The following is a 22146-nucleotide window of genomic DNA, read 5'->3' as shown; positions in this document are numbered from 1 at the left end:
GAAGTGATTCTCTGTGAGGTGACTCTGCCAGAAAAGCCTGGAAGTAGGAAGGAGAGAGAAGAAAAATTGTTGAGTCTTTTTCTTCTTAATGGCTTATTTGTAAGCGTGGTGGCTTTCTGGAGATGACTACTGGATTGAACAGCCAGCGTTTTCTTGTGATGCTGTGGTCATCTTGTTAACGCATGAACTTGGACCTTGTGTTTGCTTTTCCTCCTTTATTGTTTCTCTTCCTTTCCCGCTCATCCTTGTACCTGGCATTTTACCTGTCCCTCCCCCTATTAAGTGTTGCATGAGTTTGGTCCCAAGAACTGTTTTCCAGTAAACTTAATATTTACTGAGTTCTTGCTGAGTGCCGGACATGGTTCTCAGTGCTTTGTACGTTTTAACTGCTCTCTTCTCCATAGCAGCATGATGAAGTAGGTACTATTGCCATTTTCATTGTACAGATGAAGAAGATGACGCACAGAGGGTTTAGGTGACTGGCCCAAGGTTACCATGCTAGTAAACCTAAGTACCAAAATTTAGGTCAGACATTGTGGCTCCTCAGTTTGTACTCTTGCCTCTTGAAGAAGGAGCACTATCAGAGCATCGTCTAAGATCCTCCTGTTTCGAATATCACATAGACTGGTTCCTTTAGACAGCCTTCCCTGATGAATAAAGTAGAGCGATTCTTTTGAGAGGAAATGAAACTTTTATTACACACTCTGCATTGGAAGAACGCCATTTATTGAGTTGCTGCTATTGTCACAGGCTGGGTTCTGAAAAGAAATCTATTCATAGGTCTATTTGTTCTTGTTGTTGTTTTTGTAGTTTGGCTGTTGGTTGTCAGTTCTGTCTGTCAATGAACAGTCAGATAGCAACCTTTCCCTAGACATACTTAATTAAAATTTTCCAAATATGGGTCCTAGAATTCTGAAGTTTTTTCAGTCTCCCAGGTAATTTTAGTAGGAGGCCATGTTTGGAAACCATTGACTTTGAATTTAATAAGGATATGCAATTGACTGTGTCTAGCTCTCAGTTTGCTGTCACCAGTGCCCGCCCAGTTTTCCTCTTGGCACTTACCACTCTAATACATGCAGGTGGTGTCCTCATGTGAGCTTTCTAGATAATTTTAATGAACAGTTTGTTTAAGAAACATAGCACTTAAAAGCCCATTTAATGTAGGTATCACTTGCTCCACCCTAGGTTTGTGGTGGAAGCAGAATTCCAAACCCAATATGTCCTACTGCCTCTTCAAGGCCCTTTCTCCGATGCCACCTCTCTTTACCTTCAGGGAAAAGCTGGGACACAGTATATGATGAAGCCTAGAATCCTATGCCTGCCCCCACCAAAGGCATCTGTATTACCTACCAATAGAATGAAACATCTGAATGGCTTTTCAAAAAAAGCTCCTTTCTTTTCATTTCCTCTGCCATGACCAGGTTCTTAACATCCCCTGCTGGGATTATGGAAATGTCTTTCTGACTCATTTCCCTGCTTTCAGTCATCACTTCTTCTAGTCCTGTCACTGCCAATACAGCCTTTATCATGCCATTCTCTTCCCTAGAACCCTGTGGGGACTCCTCATTCCTTATCTATGAAATGGAGCAAAGCCCTCTTGATGGTGTACAGAGCCCTCCGCAGTCCACTTCCCACCCTGCGTCTCCTGTATCTCCTGGATGATGTATCAGTCAGCATTCAGGCAGGAAGAGAGAGACCTCTCTGGGTATTTGGACAGAGAAACTTTAAAATAGGGAGTTGATTAGACAGGTGTTGGAGGGCTGAAAGAAACCAAAAGGGAAGATTGAGGTATTACAGAGCTTATAACTACAGGAAGCGGCTACAATCCTAAAGTTCTGGAGTGTTTTCACTTTAATGGGAATTCCCAAAGACAGACAGTCCTTGTAGAGCAGTGGATCTCAACCTTCCTAATGCCGCGACCCTTTAATACAGTTCTTCATGTTGTGGTGACCCCCAATTTCATTGTTACAAGTTGAACATAATTAAAGCATAGTGAACAGCCACAAAAACAATATGTAATTATATATGTGTTTTCCGATGGTCTTAGGTGACCCCTGTGAAAGGGTCGTTTGACCCCCAAAGGGGTTGCGACCCACAGGTTGAGAACCGCTGTTCTAGAGCCTAAAGTCTATATTGCTAATGGTAGACTTTCAGATATTTAAAACAGGCTGTATGTGCAGGTATTTTTGGAAGCCCTCCTATTCACACTTGTGTTCTAAACAACTCATTTAAATTCACACCCAGCGTGTGCGTATCCAGCATTAGTATATACTAAGCATTCCATGAAGCACTTTTGCATTCGTTGTATCCTGCACTTTTATCCTTGCAGCAACTGTGAGGTAGAAATTATCATCTCCTCTTTATACCTGAAGACACTGGAGATCAGAGAGATCAATAACTTACCTGTGAGCACACAGCAAGTCAGTGACAGGGCTAGACTTTTGGATGCCTGGTCACTGCTCCTTTCCAACAATTCTGCTTACACGTGGGCTCAGACCCAATGTGGACCCTGATGCAGAAGGAAACATTCAGGTTCCAGGAAGGTCCCTGGGGAGAAGTCTTTCTTCTCCAGAGAGCAGCAGTATTTGGGTACATATTTCTGCAAAACATCAGCCCCAGATTATGATGCCTGAGTTTCCTGCTCCCAAGAAGAATCTAACCCAAGGGGTGTGATCCAGAGCAAGACCCCTGGCTGGGAAACCAGGGGCTTTTCCATTGGGTCATTGGACTTGCCTGACCCGGCTGTCTCAGTTGTGAAATTAGAGGGTTTGGTGACATGATCTCCAAGGCCCTTTTCAACTCTAAGTTAGAATGAATACCCCTTGTTTTGAAAGATGGGGTCTTCCACCTTTAAGGTCACAGCCTCTGTTGACTCTGTAAGGACTCTCAGAAAATGATGAAGCATCAAAAGGGCTGGGAATCTTGAATCTCTGGTTAAAAATCAGCTGTTTGGGGAGAGGAGCTTCAACTGCCAATTTGTGATCTGTGAGGGAGATGAATTAGCGGGCGTCAGGCCCCAGCACGGACAAGTGGCCCCAGCGTAAACTGTAGTGGCCTAGGCTGACCACTCACGACAAGTCCATACTGATGAACCAACCCAGTCTTCGCTTGCTCAGTAGTTGGAACAGGCCTGGAGTTGCCTTGGTTAGATGCTAAATAATTCATGACACTCTTCCTGCTATTGTTGCCTTGAACAGCTCTTGACTCTGCCCTTTGCTGCTGCTCCCCAGAGCTCCCGTGAATTATCATTTGGGAAGGAGGACATGTGAGAATGCCAGCCCCAGGGGGATGGAGACAAGCATAGTCATGGTTTCTATGGCACCCCTGAGACCCCAAACTGCTGAGTCTCCCACATCTCTTATCGTAACATTTAGAGCTGCCTTGTAGTTCACCCGAGGACATGTTCCGGGGAAATCATAGAATATTTATTAGCATTATTACATTTTCTCCAGCACCTTTTATCCCAGAGGATCCCCAAATGCTTCGCTAACAAAATATCCAGGGAGATTTCAGCCATTTCTAAAATCGAGCCATTGCTCTATCCTTTTTTTTCTCAACCCACTCCCTCTATTTGCCTTCCCTCCATCCATTGCTACTGAACTTTTAACATTCTTCATCACTGAACAGATAGCACTCAAATGTCTTGATCTGGTTGTATTAATTTCTTATGGTTGCCATAGCAAATTACTACAAGTGTGTTGCTTATAACAATACACATTTATTCTCTTAAAGTTTTGCAGGTCAGAAATTCAAAATTTCTCCCATTGAGCTGCCATCAAGGTGTAGGCAGGGCTATGGTCCCTCTGCAGGCTCCAGAAGACAGTCCGCTTGCCTCTCCCACTCTTAGGCCTGTGTTCCTGCATTCTTTGGCTCATGGCTCCTTCCAGCATCTTCAAGGCCCACAGCGTAGCATCTTTGATTCTCTCTCTGTTCCATCTTCACATTGCTTTCTCCTCTACTCTCAAACTTGCCATGACTGCTTAAAAGGACACTTGTGATTTCATTTAGAGTCTATTGGATAATCCAAGAGAATCTCATCACATCTGCAAAATCACATTTGCCATATATAGTAACATTCAGGTTCCAGAGATTAGAGTTTGGATACCTTTGGGAGCCATGATTTAGCCTGACCGCACTTGGCAATGAAAGCTCTTTCCACATGACCAAAGTCAACATTTAATTTCTCACCGCTCTCTGCCATAGACCATATGCCTTAGCCAAACTGGGCTGCTCAGTTCTCTTTAAAAGTCTTGCTTCTGTGTCTGCACTTACGATTTTCTCTTTGTTTGGACCAGAAATGCTTCCTTTCTCCCTTGATGCCCTGCCCTCTGCATTCACCTCAGGTCGAACAAGTTCCTCTGAAATGTATGCCATTCCTGCAGTCTCACTTACCTGTGCTTGTGTACAGTGCTTATTGGCTTCCCCACTGAGCTGCATGCTTTCCACACATGAGGACTCTGACCCTGAGAGGACCCACTGCCTGCCTTCCACATGGGGAGCCTTTGGTAAATGCCACAAACATTATTTCGTGGGGATGATAGGACGGAGAAGGCTTCCAGGTTGACTCTTCAAGCTTTGATTTTGTCATTCAACAAATACTTACTGTTCATTTAGAAATACTTATTAAGTTTTCCTCTGATTCCAGCCCAATTTATAGTAGTGAACATGATGCCTTAGTCATGAAGGAACTTAAGACCAAGAGGGGACTTCGGACACCAAACAAGTAAGTATGATTCCTGCCAAGCATAAGATAAGAATACCCAGCAGGGGGCCTATCTGATTTCATGATGAGAATCAATGAAAATTAATTCAGCAATTAGAGATTCTACTAAAAGGACAATCAAACATCCTAGCTTAGCTTAGCCTGCTCTAAACATGCTAAGAACACTTCCATTAGCCTACAGTTGAGCAGTTATCTTGAGTTTCATTTCAAGATTACTTGCCTTTCTCTTCTTTTCACCAGAAGCAAGAGACTGAGATGGGCGTTTCGTAAACATAATGGCTGTGAAAATGCAAAACACAATATCCAAAACCTGCTGGCAACCCAGTACGCTGTAGAACAGCAATTTTCAACTGGTGTGCTGCAAGAATTTTAAAAACACGCCATACCTGACTTTTTAGTCAGAGGCATTGACCTCTTTTCCATTAGATTGTAAAATAAAAAAGCCAACACAACAATAGCCATCCAGTGTGAATGCCCTGTCTTGAACCATATAATATATAGGTCATATAATAGAGTTGCATCTTTTTGGTCACATCGCATAATAAGGTTGTGTCTGATTGTTTAATTCTTGGTACCAGAAATCTTTATATATAAGTACAGGCACCTGATTTTTATAATACTCACTTTGGAGCAAAAAGAGTAGGCAATTACTGTTATTTTTTTTTGTAACTCAATCAAAATTATACCATTATTGTCAGATCATCAAAAATATATTTTTATGTGTGTGGCAGAATTTTAGTAATTAGTTTATATGTGCCATGATATGAAAAAGATTGAGAATCACTGCTGTAGTGTATCAGTTGTTTACTCTTATGATTATATGGCTGACTGGGAGCATCATGAGAGAGTATCATACAGCACTTTGTTAGCCTGGGAAAATATCAAAATTTGTGCCTTGCTTTTGCACCATCATAAATATGATAAATCGTAAGTGGAACCACTGTAAGTCAGGGACCTCCTGTATATCTGTGTAATCAATACCTCAGTGAAACCTTATAAGCCTGAAAACCAGCTTTCCACATTTGTTCTTCTTTTTAAGATTATCTAGGCTATTTTAGGATTTTTGTATTTTCATACATTTTACAATTAACTTATTTATTTTTGTAAAATGTCTGGCTGGAATTTTTACTGATAATGCATTGACTCTATAGAAAATTTGGGGAGAATTGACACTTTAACAATACTGAGTCTTCTAATCCATGAACATTGTATATCTCTTTATTTATTTATATATTTTTAAAATTTCTCTCAACAATATTTTGTAGTTTTCAATGTAGCCTCTGACACATACTTTAACTTTATTCCTAAATATTGTCTCATGGTGTTATTGTAAATGGTATTTTAAAATTCCACTATCCAAGTTTGAATACTATTTGTATAGTGACTTTGTATATGACATTACTTTAGTCACTTCTAACTTCTAATATTTTTTTAGTGGATTTGTTAGGATTTTCTACATAAATTCTCATATTACCTATGAATAAACAGAATTTCTTTTCAATCTTGATCGTTTTTAAAATTTACTTTACATGCCTTGTCTTACTGGCTAGAACCTCTAATACAAAGTTGAATAAAATAAGTAAAAAAACCCACATTCTATTCTTTAGTTTGGATAATAAATAGGAATCTGTCTAAGCTCACTGACCCTTTGTTCTGAAATCTCTAACCTGCTCTTACATACATTCAATACATTTCATTTCACATATTGTCATTTTAATGTTAAACTTTTTGTTGAGTCCTTTTTATGTCTTCTTACATTTTAATCTATTTCCTTAGTTATATTTATATTATCTTTTAAAATATGCATAATAGCTGTTTTAAAGTTCTTGTCTACTGATTCTAACATTTGGGTCATCTTAGGATCTGTTTCTATTGACTATGTGTGTGTGTGTTTTTTTACTATAGGTCACATTTTTTCTGTGTTTTTACATACTTTCTTATTGTATGCTGGACCATGCAGATGATATAGCATACAAAATAATTGTACTTTTTAAAAAAAAATATTTTTATTGATTTTAAAGAGGAAGTGAGAGGGAGAGAGTGATACATCAATGATGAGAGAGTCATTGATTGGCTGCCTCCTGCACACCCACTACTGGGGATCAAGCCTGCAACCTGGGCATGTGCCCTGACCAGGAATCGAACCCATGACCTCTTGGTTCATAGATTGATTCTCAACCACTGAGCCACGCTGGCTGGGCCAGTTGTCCTTTTTAAAGAAAGCTGTATTTTGTTCTAGTAAGCAGTTATGTTATTGGTGTGTGTGTGTGTGTGTGTGTGTGTGTGTGTGTGTGTGTTTGTTTTTACTCTTAGAATTGTTTTGATTCTTTATTAAGGTGAATCCAGTTCAGCTTTGTCTTTAGTCTTAGGGTAGAGTTCTTACCTTAGATTAGGGTATGGTCCTTACTCCTAAGGGATGACCTTTCTGAAGTCTGCACTGGTTGCTAATGTTCTCAGCGAGTTTGCTTTACTCTGTCTCCTAGAAGTGTGTGTAGACTTCTGGTATATCCATTTACCTCTAAGTCCCAGAGTACCCATTCTCTATCAGGCCTTGTGGACCCTCACCACTTTTGAGATCACCCTTCCGTGCAACTTTCTCTACTTCTTTATTCTGTCCTGAAATTTTAAAAATCTTCGGTAGTCCTGATCACTGGTATCTGTTTTCAGATCTCAGAAAGGCTAATAATCTCTGCTTGGCAATAGTTCCTGGTGCCATTTTCCAAAGTGTTCCTGGGCTGGAAGCATGTGCAAATGTAAAGCTCATTTACATGTTTTCCTTTCCTCTAGGATTGTTGTTCTGTGCTTCCTGTTGTCCAATGTCCATCAGAGTTTCCCTGTCCATTTTACTCAGTTTTATAGTTGTATACAGTGCGAAGCTAAAACCAAAGTCTCACAATTGCTTCAGACTCTTTGGGATACTAATATAGGTTTTTCCTCCCTTTTCTTCCTTTTGCTCCTCTTTCCCCCTCTCCCTATTTCTTTCTCTTCTGTCCCTCCCTCCCCACCTTTCTCCTTCCCTTTCTTTTGTTCTTTTTCTGCTTTCTTTTTTCTGCAATCAAAGATATAATATCAGCCAATCCCAGAATTAGTAACTTTTCCCACTGCTTGAAATTCATCAGCATATTACCTCCTTTGAGTATTGATAGCATGCATTATCTTCTTGGACCCCTCTACAGGTGAGGGACAGTGACTATTTTGAATGGCAACTTCTAGGTCAGCGGAGAGTATACAATGGAGTTACATAATAAGTTTCTTTGAAGGCATTTATTTGGCGACTCAGGTCTCTATGTTTCTCGACTGACTGTGTCCCAGGAGACAGGTAAAGGTGAACTAATGAAATAATCAATGTTGAAAGAGAACTTTCTACCAAATGTCTACCTGTATGAAAAAAAGAAACTTTTAAATCAGTTACTCTTAGAGACAAAGAGGTTAGAGTTGTTATTTTTTATTTTCAGCAACTACAAGGGCATCTGCTTAAATAATTAGGATAGAGGAATAATTCCATTTTCTTTTGGGGAGCAGTGCATCAGTTGGCCAGTGGACTGTGTAAGTCCCACAGATCCTGTCCTTTTCTACCCATTCTCTTCCGGAATTAGACCATATGCATTTCCAACTACCTTCAAGTTCTCAAGTTTTTGGTCACTAGCCTGTTATAGGTGCTGAATCTCTTGCTTCACAGAGGACACAGTAGGCAAATGAAACAAGTGAAATAATATTTGCTTACTAGAGAAGAAAATTTTATGTTCAGTGGTCTTGGATGTTACAGATGCAATTATGAAACTAGCTTATACTTCTGATTCATCTGCTTCATCTCATGTGAAAAAGAAATATTGAGCACTTCATCTGTTTCTCTATTATAGCACGTTTCATCTTGTATTGTTTTAAAGTAACATATTTATTTGTTACTGTCTATTTTCCCCACTATAAGGTCCATTAGAACAGACTCTTTGTAGATTTTATGTATTACTCTCCTTTAAGAGTCTAAAGAGAAAATAGTATGTTCTCAGTAAGCATTTTTTTTTTTTGCATGTGTATGTATTGCTTCCTGCTAGGTTACAAATCCTTGAGGATATGCAGAGTGTTACCTCTAACATTTGGCTGCCTGTGAAAGGCCCTCAATTAATAGTGATTGAATGATTTGATGAGTGAATGAAACCTCCGAACATTTGAGTTAATGTCAATAAATATTAAATTGAAAGAGTGTTTGAATACTCAGCATTGAGAAAAAGAGGCAAGAGGCCGAGCTTGGAAGGGAAGGAGGCAGGCTTGATTTTTTGTGAATTTCCTCCTGGCTATGGCCAGCAGCTACAGAATCTCTTTCGGTGGCTTCTGTAGAAACACCGATTCCAGGCAGAGTCTTGTCGAACCATGGAGGTCAGGCGCTGGAGGTTGGGATTCCGCAGCCTTTTCCTGGCTCCGTTATGCTGTCTGTGCAGAGTGACCTTGGAGAATCACAGCCTCTTGTGCTGCTCTGTCCCTATGGAGATGAGCGAGCAGAAGAGAAGAGCTTTCTTCCCCCTTCCCACATAAGTGTTTGTTTTTAGCCTCATGAATTTGCCAGAGTGCTTAGATACCAAGGTGACAGACGTCAGGGAAAATGTGACAGCAAAATAACTTGTTAGGAAGACATATAGAAATAGAGTGCATTCCTAACAGGGTATGGAGCAGGGGGTCTGGAATAACCTAGTGAAAAGTTTGCAGATCTTTTTATGAATTCAGTAGACGGGCAGGTTAGTGCTGATTCAGACAGGACCTTGGCCAAACTTAAGGACATGAGGTAGTTCTAATGAGCATTGATCCGAGTCACCCCACAGGGATCTTCGGTAGGGCAGGAATGGCAGAAGCTGACGCCAGAAAGAGGTAGACTTGAATGTGCCACCCATCTTCCCTCATACACTTGGTCTGCCGTGACGATTGCCATTCCAGTACTGAGAAGCTGCCTCAGAGGGTATCACGTATCCTAAGGTCCCACAAATCACAGCCTGTTCCTCTAGCTCAGGCGTCCTGCAGTTCCATTTCCGTTAGAGTAGTAAATAATACGGCCGGAGGCCAGCAGAGATGGATAGCCTCTTACTATTTGTGTTTTGGCTTCTTTGTTGCTTGTGTGTAGGTTGGAAGGAGGTGTGGGAGTTTCGGGTAGAGATAGTAATGAGGATGGGGAAGGGCTTAGGGAAGAGACTCTGGAGAGAGTAAAACCTGTCTTTATTTTGCTAATATCTTCATTTACAGTCACATCAAGAAAGAGAGGTACTAAGAGCAGCCTGGGGTTGCCATAACAACTGATAAACTGTAATTAGTCAAAGAAGAGGGGATAGAGTCAAGAGTACCAAAAAAAAAAAAAAGTCAAAACAAAAAGACCAAAAAAAAAACCTAAACAAAAAAGACAAACAACAGAAAACAGAAAGAAAGAACGAAAAGAATAACTTTTCAATGTACACTGATATAATATAAATGTGTGTTTTATAACACACTAGAGGCCCCCAGCCTGGATTGCAAGAGGGCACAGGCCAGGCCGAGGGACCCCACCGGTGCACGATTGGGGCTGGGGAGGGATGCAGGAGGTTGGCCAGCTGGGGAGGAACCGAAGGAGGTCTCTAGGGCATGTCTGTCCCTTCTCGCTCAGTCCTGATTGGACCCCAGCAGCAAGCTAACATACCAGAAGTGGTGTCTGCCCCCTGGTGGTCAGTGCATGTCAGCAGCCTTAGCATATCATTATGAGCATATTACGCTTTGATTGGTTGAACGGATGACTGGACGACAGGACACTTGGCATATTAGGCTTTTATTATATAGGATTAGTGGGGGATATAGGATAATAGATAAAATATTGAATGGGAGATGAAGAAAATGACAACAGTTGGTATAAGATTATATTTTTTAAAAATTGAAATTCTCAAAGGGAGGGATTTGATTTGAGATAAACTAGAGAAATCTCTCTCTCTCTCTCTCTCTCTCTCTCTCTCACACACACACACACACACACACACACACACACACACGCTCATGCACACACTCCAGGAGAGAAGTATCTTGGAACAATCAAGCAAAACCAATGATTTATAATATTAGTGCCGCAATTTTTAAGAGTGCATTTCCCTGTTTGAATTGATGCATTATACATGGCGGGGGGGGGGGGGGGGCGAGGAGTAGCATTTTATCCTCATTGGTCAATGCCATTTCATGCCTTCCCCTTCACCTCATAGCCCACTCTCCTGTGCCACATTCACTGTACCCCTAGCTGCCTAGAGAACTGTGCCAGCAAGAAGCGACAGAGGTCCAGTGCCTGGGAGATGGGATGGGAGGTAGTAGGCATGCTCTGTAGCATTTGTCAAAGCCTGGGTTGTTCAATTTCAAGAAATAAGTGTGATTATTCATTCAATAAGTATTTTTTTTCAGTCCCACATCCCAAGTATATGTTGGGCACAAGGTGCGGGAGAATGAGACACATATGGTTTGTGACCACAGTGAAGTTGCAGTTTGTGTCTATAATTGAGAGCAAAATTTAAGGAGTTGGGCAGGGAAGGAACCTCATTGTCTCTAAATGCTATTTACAAGCTCTGCTGGGAATCAGAGAGGGAGCACCTCCATGATGGCTGACCCAGAACAGGAGGAGAAGAGAGAGCTGAGGCTTGTGTTTCAGGAAGAGGCATAACAGGCCTGTTTTCATGTGGAAAAGGGATCCAGGTCTCTGAATCTCAGGAGATTGAGATTCCCAGTGTTCAGTCACGTCTGCGTCTTTCACCTTTGCCGACTGACACAGAGATCCCTTTTGCTGCTGATGTTAGCCCGCCTTCCTTCCCTCTTTCGAGCAGGGAGGATCTTGGTCCCCTCCCTCCGCTGGACAACTGTGCCTCCGAGAAGAATGAGCCTGATGAAGCATGGCTGTGTCTGTTTTCAGTTAGAAACATTAGCAAACTCCACTACAAAAGGCCACCTCGCAGAACAAAACAACTTGTGATGTGCAAAGTACAATGGAAATCTCCTGGCTGCAAACAGTAGTATCTGGCTGCCAAGACAGAGGGACCTTGCAGAAGATAGAGCATGAAAGGGATTCGGCACAAAACAAAAGTCAGAACACAATGGTATATATTTCAGGCACATGAAAGGATGTGTGGCAGCAATACTAAAGAGACATGAATTTCCTACAGAATGGGGGCAGAGGGGGAGCAGAAACCCAATCAGCCAATACAATTGTGACAGGGAAACAGATTTGGTCCTATAAAGGGAGAGAGGAAAAAGCTTATTTTTTATGAATTAATCTCTAGTCGGGTTTCAGAAGTTGTTCAGAAACAAGCGAGCGTATGAATAATACATACTGTACACAGGCCGAGAAACACAGAGCTATCTCCAGTTGAGATTTTGAAAATGAAGGCATTCGGAGAAATCTAATTGAGTAAGGGGACCAGAGAGAAGGCATCTGAAGGTGGGGGTGTGAGCAGCAGCAGGGAACAGATGCCCCGGGGGGGGAGAAATGTACATTTCTTATCTCCCCAATTAGGTTTCAAATTTTGGGATAGCTGGAGTAATCTTCTCATCTTTTACAGACTTGTATTTCCCAGGTTGCATACCACAATACTTTGCACATAATAGATGCTTAAAAATATTATTAGATGAATTGATTCAGTGTCGATGGAGCGATGCATTTGTCTGGTTGTTAAGCTGGTAATTATTGTAACACTAGAGGCCCGATGCACAAAATTCGTGCAAGGGGCTTGGCCCTCGCAGCCCCGGCTTCCTCCGGAAGGTCGTCTGTACAGTCGTTCTGCTGTTTGGCTGTCTGGTCTAATTAGCATATTATGCTTTTATTATTATAGATTGGTATAAAAACAGAAAAGAAGAAATCTATATTCATGGGACCAACATTAATACAGGTGAGGCACCCTTCAGTTGCTTAGATTGATAGGTAAGTCCAGGATGGTGAGCCTCTAGTGATGTTTTATGTGGTGGTACATTGCATTGATTAGCCAATCTCCCCAAAGTAGCATGCTTACTTTATCTAAAAGCTGCAACAGTGAGCTGAAGTGGGAGGTCTTTATCAGTGCCTCCACAGAACAATAGTCCCACAAGAAGCTCTGTGGAAAAATAATTCCATGGTCAATTAAACCTAGGAAATGCTGCCTTCTATATTCCCCTCATTACCATTTAAAAGACTCAGAGATCCTACAGTAAATTGCCCTGTTGAACCTTGTTTAATCCAAAGCTTTCCAAGCTAAGTTGACCAGGGAAGGTTTCTTTTTTCCTCACTTTCCTTCTTCTTCTTATTTTAAATACTCATTAGCTTCTTTCAGAACTAGTTTTCCATGGAGTGAACTTTGAGGAACCCTGGTTTGGGGGACTGCTAAGAAGCAGGGCATTTGCACAGTGTTTTCCATGCTCTATGAATGGGGTGAGGTTGGGAAGAGGATCTAACACAAGGCCCATGTCCCTAGTTGCTTCTGATGTAGTAGGAGAGACCTACCAGCAACCATACACATGCCCTTGTCTCTGACTCTAACAATAGGCTGTGCTCCTTGTCCAGCACACAGCAAATGAGATATCATCCGGCAGCATCTTCTCACTCCACCCCACCCCACCCCACCCCACTCCACCCCACCCCAATTATATATTATACCTCCTTTGCTTGGGTCATCGCCTCCATCCCTAACCCAGACAGCCTTAGACCCCAATCATGGCCACTGTGGTTTGTGAGTAAAGCTATGAGCATGCCTTTCTGCTGCACAGACCTACTCCTACAAACTACTGCCACCCAGCGGCCGCAGAACAGCTGTCGCTATTATTCATCAACATCTCACTTAGGCCCACACCACAGCTACTTGGAAGAGTGGCTCCAAGCATCTTTTGTTATTCAAAGGATGCAAGGGCTTCTCCCGGTGACTCTGGCTGCTGACACTCTCAGTAAACAGGTCATATTGACCCTGTCAAACATCTGTGTTTATAGCCACACCTCACAGGGAATGAGACCTACATTCCTGAGCTCCTACCAGCAACCTCGACTAAGTTAGATGAATCTGCTCTCATTTTCCTCGTGTGAAGAGGTCCTACCCAGTAACAGAGCCCATGGGTATCTAGAGGACCTCTGTGATGATACATTTTCAGCCAATAGTATTATATGATCCCCATATGCACTTCCCCCTCTACTGGGCAGTGTACTCCTCATGGCTGCTCAGTGTTCCTCCCGGATCAATGAAACAAGACTGATGTATCCATGGAGATGACAGCTCCTGCTTCTCCCCTTGGAGGTGCATGGTGAAGAAGAGGGAGTTGACTTCTCCTATTAAACTTAGTTATTTGCATTTCTGGCCCAGTCCTTCATTATCTTCCATCTCTGCACCCATATACACCTTCTATACACTTTCATCTCACTCAGTTTGGTCCCATCATAAGAACTATAGCGATTTTGCCCTGGCTGGTGTGGCTCAGTTGGTTGGGTGTCATCCCATGCACCGAAAGGTCACTGGTTTAATTCCTGATCGGGGCACATGCCCAGGTTGCAGGTTCATTTCCCTGTCAGGGTTCATGTGAGAAGCAGCTGATCGATCAATGCTTCTCTCCCTCGATCTCCCTTCCTCTGTCTCTAAAAAATCAATAAAAACCTATTTTAAAAAAAGGACTAAAAAAAAGATCTATAGTAGTTTTCAGATTAGACAGTCCTAGATGCACCAGCTTTGCCACTAACTATGGGACACTGGGTAGGTTAACCTGCTTGAGACTCTAATTCTTCATTTGGAAAGGGAGGCTGATATAGTTTATCATATTCAGCGGTTCTCAACCTGTGGGTTGTGACCCCTTTTGGGGAGGGGGCCGAATGGCCCTTTCACAGGGGTCGCCTAAATACATCCTGCATATCAGGTATTTACATTACGATTCATAACAGTAGCAAAATTACAGTTATGAAGTAGCAACGAAAATAATTTTATGGTCGGGGGTCACCACAACATGAGGAACTGTATTAAAGGGTCGCGGCATTAGGAAGGTTGAGAACCACTGATAGATGATCAGAATGTAGTACAGAGATCCTCATATATGGCAGGCACTTAACAATCACTGGTTTCCTCACTCTTCTCAATTTTCCTCCAGATCAATTCTGTCCAGTAGAATTTTCTGTGATGATAGACTTCTTTTAGATCTGTGCTGCCCAGCATGGGAGCTACTGGCTGCATGTGGCTAAGTTGTACTTGGAGTGTGGCTAGAGCAACTGAGAAACTGAAATTTTATTTAGTTTTATTAATTTAAATAGCCACACAGGACTAGTGGCTACCATATTGGATGGCACAATGCCAGTTCTTTGTAAGCGAACCAGCAGCTTTTAATGGGCCCAGATAGGGCAGCTGCCCTGCCTCTCTGCCTCTGAGGCCTCGAGAGAATTCACGGACTTTTTACTGCACATGCGCCTCGGGGAAGAAGGCTGGGTCTTGGTATTTCAAATACATTGGAGCCCGGAGAAAATGTTATGTGCCACAGAAATGTCAGAGGGCCATTAGACTCTATCCGACATTATTCTGTACAACTGGATCCACCTTTCCAACCACTGATCCAGAAATGAAACAACGGTATTTGCCAAAAAGATTTTAGAACCTTGCCAATGAGCAGGCTGCAGCACCTAACCTCATGTGAAGTCACTTCCCCCTCAGACCGAAGCCAAGTTTATAAAAGTCAGGGTCTTGGAAATGTTAAAACCATTATCGATAGGGGGTTTGAGGACTGGGGTGGGAGGAGTGTAAATGTGATGAAAAATCAGAATAACATGGACTATTATTTTTGCAGTCCAATTTACATATCTAAAATCATTTTGCTAAAGAAGAAACATAAAATGTATTATGTATAACGTGATTTGCTTATAAAATTAACATTTAAGTAAAATTAGAGACGCGAAGAACTGGGAAAACAAAATGGAAAAAATAGGAGAGAACAGATTTTTTACCGGGAAAACAAAATGGAAAAAATAGGAGAGAACAGATTTTTTACCGATTTATTTTCTTTACATATTTATTTAACACAAAGCCTCCTCAGAGGGAAAAGTGCCTTCCAGATATTCCCTCTCTCTTTCCTCACTCCATCCCTCCCTTTGTCCTTTGTTCCTCCCTGCTTTCTCTCTTGGGCCCTCACATCTTCATCCGAAACACTCCCTTTTCAATGAAGCCACTTTCTTGCTGTAAGCACTGCAGTGCAGAGCAGCGAGCTACCTTCTCCTCTAAACCACCTCCCCAGTTGCAATGATTTGGAGATTTCTCAGATGGCCCTCCTTTAGGGTTGGGCATCCCCCATTGTTTCCCATTTCCCTTCCAGCCCCTTCTTATCCCATCAATTCCTTGTCCCGTTCCCCCTGCTCTCAAGCCCAGGGCCCCAAAGGGAGCTGGTATGGCCCAGTGGTCTGTTTCTCTTTGGCTTCTGTGTAGACTCATGGATCTTGCGAGTTTGGTCTGTGGGTAGGTTGTTGGTGAATGAGGGGAAATAAGAACTCTAATCATAATGACTCCTACCTCCTAACTGTATCATGTTCCAAGTACTCTTCTGTTAAGCACGTTGTATTCCTTATTCCAAATGCCACAAGTACACAGCTGTAACTACCCTATTTACTAGGTGGAGAACGTGTGGCTTAAGGAAGGTTAACTTACTTGCCTGAGGTCATGCAGTTAAGCGTCTGAGCCAGTCTGACGCCCGAATTTAAACCCAGTTTGTGTGACTCCGATCTTTGGCCTAGAACCCACTACCCAGGCAGTGCCCTAGAACAATACAGAGCCTGTTTACAAAGAGCTCTATAGTTTAAAATTTTTCTACACACACTAGCTAATGTGATTTTCACTGAAACAACTTTGATGTGAGAGATATGGGGAAACCAAGGTCCCCATTCTAGAGATGTGCAAACAGGTCAGAGAGGTTAAATGACCTCTCCAAGGTCACTCAGTAAATGGTGCTGCTTGTGTTCAAATAGCACTTTCTGACCAGAAGTGTATTTCTTGCTTCACGCAACAAGGGGAAATGCCTTTGGAATCGATGTGCACACACACGTGAACCTTTCTGACCTGATGCCAATGGGGGTGAGGGGGAAGCTGGCATAACCAAGGAGATTTCCACACGGTCTGGTCTCCACACCGAGTTTACAATAAGGACTGCGGGACGTCAGGCGAGTAGGCTTCTGGTCTACCTCGCTGCTTTTGTTTATTTGTTTTTCCTTTTAAAATATTTTTTATGAGGCTGCCATAAAAACACTCATTAGGCAGTGTTGATTTTCATTAATGTTGATTCTCCAAGAGCTTAATCAATCTTCTGTGACCAATGACCTCAGTCCCGAGGGAGAAGAAGGCTGGTTAACAAATTAGCTTTACAGATTGCAGGTAAGGCCTGCAGATGTGAGGTAGCCCGGGCTGCCAAAACAGGACGTGGATTAGTGGTTTCATATGCACAGAAACAACAGCATTAAACTGTCTCTGTGCTGTTAGCACATGCATCACGAGAAAGCAGCTGTCCTCCTTCCTCTCACACCTCTCCCCTCCCCACGCTCCTTCCCGGTGCTCACTCTCGCCCTCTGTGAAATCTGTGCTTTGAAGAACCTGCAGGCAAACAGCACATCTGTGGTTAGTGGGAGGGAGCGCAAAGGCCCAGATGCACAGAGGACAGCGGGGAGGGGAGAGAGCACAGTTACTGGTGTCGACTTGGAGCCTAGCAACCTCCCCGAGCTCTCTGATTGTTCACAGTTGACAGCAGCCACCTTCACTCTCAGATGCTATTCCCCACCCAGCTGAACCCCCCGCACTCCCTGGTTCAGGGACTCCTTGCTGAGGGTTAACGAAGCCTCTGTCCTCTCCGGTGGCTTTTCCAAAGGCAGTATTTCCTGGACTGGTGGCCTCCTCACTCACTGGAAGCCACCCCGGGAGCCTGAATGGGAATCATGGGCCTTGGGACAGAGACGGGGCTACGACAAGCTTTTCCTATTACCCCGTGGCTGTGTCTGGTGGCACGACCTCCCCACTCACACCTGGAGTTCTGCCGTCTGTGCTCGTCATCTGGCCCTCCCTCTGCTGGGCATCTGGACGGGAGGTGCCCATCCTCCTGCAGATCCTAGAGGGGCTGGAGTTGGGGCAGCTGGACGCCAGCTGCACTTGACTCCCAGAGGGCTGTCCCAGCTGCCACCTAGTTATACCTTCTTAATGTCCCTGTGGGGGCAGGAGAGACAGGGCCATTTTTCTCATAGAGACAGCTTCACAGGGGCAGGCGGGGAGGAGGGAAGGAGAGTGGAGGGGTCTCCTTGGAGGAGACCGGCTGGTGGGCTGGGTGAGAGGTCCTGATGGTTCAGTTGGCAAAGGCCCTTCCCAATTTCTGCTTCTGTCCCCTCAGGCGCAGGCACTGGGCTCACTGCTTGGCTGTGCTCTGGTCACAGATCTCTCAGGACAGGACAAATTCGCATCCTGGTTTTCACCCGAGGCAGCTCTTTGAAATGCCCTCAGCCTCCAGGTGCTGTGCTCAGACACGTGGGCAGGGCTGCCTGCAGGTGCTCACAGCCCCGTTAAATGCCGCTCCTGGCCTGGGCCGCGTCCCCAGATGGCCCGGCTTACACAATAGGGAGCTCCTTCCTCACGCCCACCGGCCTCCTGCTCTGCAGCCTGCAATGCAGTCACATGTGCGAAATCAGGCCACTGCCAGGAGCTCCGCAGCCTCACAGCGCAGTGAGCTGGGTCCTGGGGCTGTAGAAGCCTGCAGAGCAGGCTGCGGGGTCAGGGTGGAGACAATTCAAACCCAGGCACCTGAGAATGAACTCTGGTTGCCCAGGAAGACTTGGTGAGGCCACAGATTTTCTTTCTGCCTGCATTCCTCTTCATTCTTATTTTAAAAATGTTTAAATATATTTTTATTGATTTCAGAGAGAAAGGGCGAGGGAGAGAGAAAGAGAAACTTATCATTAATGAGAGAGAATCATTGATTGGCTGTCTCCTTCACGCCCCACACTAGGGATTGAGCCCACAACCCGGGCATGTGCCCAGATCGGGAATTGAACCGTGACCTCCTGGTTCATAGGTTGACCCTCAACCACTGAGCCACGCCGGCCAGGCCACTCTTATATACATCGATTGCATATATTTTGAGTACTGTTACGTGCAAAGCCTTTGAGTAGGCTCCGAGGAGAGCCAGACAAGGATAAGGAAGACTAAATGTCCTGGCTTTACTCAGCACCATGGTCTCTGACTTCAGTGACCTTTCTTGCTCCCATGGGGAGGGCCTGTTTTATGGATGTAGGACTCTTTCCTAATTTCTGCAAGAGTTTACTGATGCAATGACCCTTTAGTTTTGTACCCCCATTCTTTACTCTGAGCATACTAGCTATTTGGCTAGTACCTAGCACTCTGCCTGTTGCTTGGTTGGTTCTCAATAAATATTTGCTGACAAATAAATGGACCTCTTGGGTAGAGCCATAAATATCCCTCTTTCTATGTCCTCAGAGGAGGGTCCCTATTGATCAGTTGCTATAATTTCTTGAGCACTTATCATGTGTGAACCACTGTGTTCGATGACTTAGATACATCAGCTCTACCCTTTACAACAATGCGGCATGGTGCATGTGTAATCCCAGTTGGCCCATGAGAGAAGGGAAAGACAGAGAAGTCAACTAATTGTTCTAGGGGCACATAACCAGGAAGGGCCACTCCAGGATTCAAAACCACATTTTTCAGTCTTCGGAACCATAGAGTTTCCCCCACTGTTGATGACCAGGTATGACGATCTGACCATTGGGCAAGTGTTTCTACCCACTGGTGAGAATATAATAAAAGTCAACCAGTGTTGGGAGCCATTATAAATCACATATACATCTCCAGCTTACAACAAGAGGTTTCTGGCTCCTCCAAGCCAACTCCCGATTTGGCCTGGAGTTAAAAGTTAACCTTGCGATTTAGCCTGGAGTTAAAAGATAACATACCCTCACCCTAAGCACAAAGCAAGCTACATCATGGTGCATGTGTAATCCCAGTTGGCCCATGAGAGAAGGGAAAGACAGAGAAGTCAACTAATTGTTCTAGGGGCACATAAATACCACCCGCTGTAAAAAATAAAACTGAGGCTTGATCAGAACTTTGTCTTGCCTCCATTTCTTCGCGTCTCCTATCCTCTATGACAATCTGACCATTGGGCAAGTGTTTCCACCCACTGGTGAGAATATAAGAAAAGTCAACCAGTGGAGGTAAAGTCACAGGCCAGAAGCCTGCTGGAACGGGGAGATCTCAGTGATGTTTTGGGTCACTGTTGAGGAGAGATTGGGACTCTGGGTCCGACCAAGGCTCCTCTCTTCCTCTATGGCCCTGGGTAACCCTCAAGCCAAGAGCGCCCATTACCTTCTCGGGGATCACAGGTGCCAATAGTGTAGAAACAGGCCTGCAAGCTCTCTCCTTGAAGGTGGGCCCAGCCTTAACTTGGAACTCCGATTCAGATGTGTCCCAATGATCCTGGACATTCTCCCTAAGAGCAATGACTTTCAGCAGCAGCCGTCCCCTAGGCCTGAAGAGAGGCGGTGACCTCAAGGTGAAAGTCTCCATATCCCATTACCAATCCAATTACCTGGCACTTGCAGGTTAGATGAGAACTGCCAGACCGTAACCCCACAATGGATCATTTAGTTCTGTGTCTTGTCTCTGACAGTAGTCAGGCCTGAGAGTCCCACTCAGACGGTCCGTGTCGTCAGTCTGCAGATTCAGCAGCAGGCTTTCCTTTAAATGAAGGAGTAGAGCGAGTTGTGGAAATGGTGAGCAGCACAGAAACCCACTGTATTACCGCACTCCCACCAGTTCCAGCTCTGATACCCATATTCGCAAACTCGTTGAATGAATATTTATTGAGCAGCTACTATATGCTAGGCAATGATAGATACTGGGCATACAATGGTGAGAGATTTCTGCTCTCATGGTAATGGGGGAATACAGGCAATAAGCAATTAAACAGGTGGATAAATATTACGATAATTGTTTTAAGTTGTATGGAAAATAAACAACATAGCATGATAAAGAGGTTGGATAGTGATGGAGAATGGGTACTCTGACTTTCAGTGGCCAGGGCAGGTCTCTCTAATGAGGTGACATTTCAACAGAGTCTTGAAGGCATTGCAGGGGCATGAGGAGGCTTTTTGAAGGAAGATATGTGGGATATATCTGCCTTTTGTCTTCTATATTGAGGGTTGGAGAGGTCTTGGTGCTAGAAGTAGAAAAAGAACCAAGTGCGAAATAGAAATATATTTGGTTGCTTGAGGAATAACAAGGTGGCAGATGTAGTCAGGGAGGAGGATGTGAAGAGAGAGGTAGAGATGATTTCAGGAAGATTGTATGCGTCCAGATCACGGAGGCTCTATAGACCATGACGTGACTTTGGTTTTTATTCTTAGTGACTCAGGAAGCCATTTGGTGGGTTTTGAGCAGTATAGTTACTAAGCATCCTTAAACAGGTCTTCAGACAAATATTTGTTGAATGAATACATGAGATGCTTGTTGGACGACCGAGAGAACAAATATCACCGAATTACACAAGTAGCTACTCAGACACAAAGGGTTCCTAGAATAACATACTGTGTCCATATTTGCTCAGGAGAGATGTCTTCCTCTGAAAAAGTGATTAGCTGTTGGCTACTTTGCCCTTTATCCTCAAGCGGAGGGTGGATCTTGTTGCTAAGAGCCGAAGAGCAACAGCATAGAGGGCAGGCCATGCAGTCGAGTATCTCCTGGGTATCAGCGATTCTCCTGCCTTCTCAGGAGTGGCAGCCCCTCCCGCCCCAATGACTCTTTCTCTTGAGGATGCTCCTCACTGAGCTTGATTTGAGGCATCCTTTCTGTCTCTGCCCAAGTACCTTGTCTCAGGGCTTGGCATTCCGCATCACACTCCCAACCTTTTTTTTTTTTAATGTATTTTTATTGATTTCAGAGAGGAAAGGAGGGGGAGAGAGAGATAGGAATATCAATGATGAGAGAGAATCATTGATTGGCTGCCTCCTGCAAGCCTCACACTGGGGATAGAGCCTTCAACCCAGGCATGTGCCCTGACCGGGAATCAAACCATGACCTCCTGGTTCATAGGTCAACGCTCAACCATTGAGCCACACTGGCCCGACCCATCCCTTCTTGAATCTTAAAAACAAGTTCATTCTTTAAGAGTCTTCCTCGAACAGAATGGGCAGCTAAATCCCCTACTTGGGCATTCCCTGTTTGCACTGTCTCCTGTTTGAATGCCTTGCTTCACTCTTCTCCCTGACTCTTTTTCTTGCAGGATCAAAACCTTCCCTCTCCCCTGATTCATAGTTTGACCGAGGAGCCTGGGCCATGGTTTGCACTCATTGCTCTTCCAGAAGCAAAGTTTCTTGATGCCAAGAACATGATTTTCATCTTCATCTTTAGCACCCAGCCCGGAGCCTGCACACGGTGCTCACATACATTTTTTCTTTCACGTCCTTC

Source organism: Myotis lucifugus, unplaced genomic scaffold (assembly GCF_000147115.1).
Source record: "Myotis lucifugus unplaced genomic scaffold, Myoluc2.0 scaffold_225, whole genome shotgun sequence".
In the NCBI taxonomy this organism is placed as follows: domain Eukaryota; kingdom Metazoa; phylum Chordata; class Mammalia; order Chiroptera; family Vespertilionidae; genus Myotis; species Myotis lucifugus.
The sequence above is the reverse complement of the archived record's forward strand: the minus strand, read 5'-3'. Positions refer to the sequence as shown.